The sequence below is a fragment of the Cynara cardunculus genome, assembly GCF_001531365.2.
Source record: "Cynara cardunculus var. scolymus isolate 2C chromosome LG 14, CcrdV1, whole genome shotgun sequence".
Lineage (NCBI taxonomy): Eukaryota > Viridiplantae > Streptophyta > Magnoliopsida > Asterales > Asteraceae > Cynara > Cynara cardunculus.
The window spans coordinates 5,538,141-5,538,479 of record NC_037541.1 but is presented as its reverse complement, the minus strand read 5'-3'; positions in this window follow the sequence as shown (position 1 = coordinate 5,538,479).

The window sequence follows — 339 nt, the reverse complement described above, 5'->3', positions numbered from 1 at the left end:
GAGTTTTCAAATTTAACATATATATTGATAGAGAAGATCAATACAGATTTTATAAGATTGTTTGCGAAAAGATAAGGTAAAGAAAACCTATCTAAACAACCTTTGGTTACACACAGATCTTTAGCAAATACAAGAAAAGATAATGCTAGAAAATAAAGATCTTTTACTTAAGCAAGGAGAGGCTTGAAGTAAGAATAGGATAGCAGAGAGATGCGCGCGTACATGCTCTCATGCATGGAGAAGAAAACACTTCTATTTATACCCAATGCATTAAATGAACATTTAATGCAATAAGGTAGGGTATAGAGTGCGTGTCAAGCCTTAAGAGGAAGGCTTGTC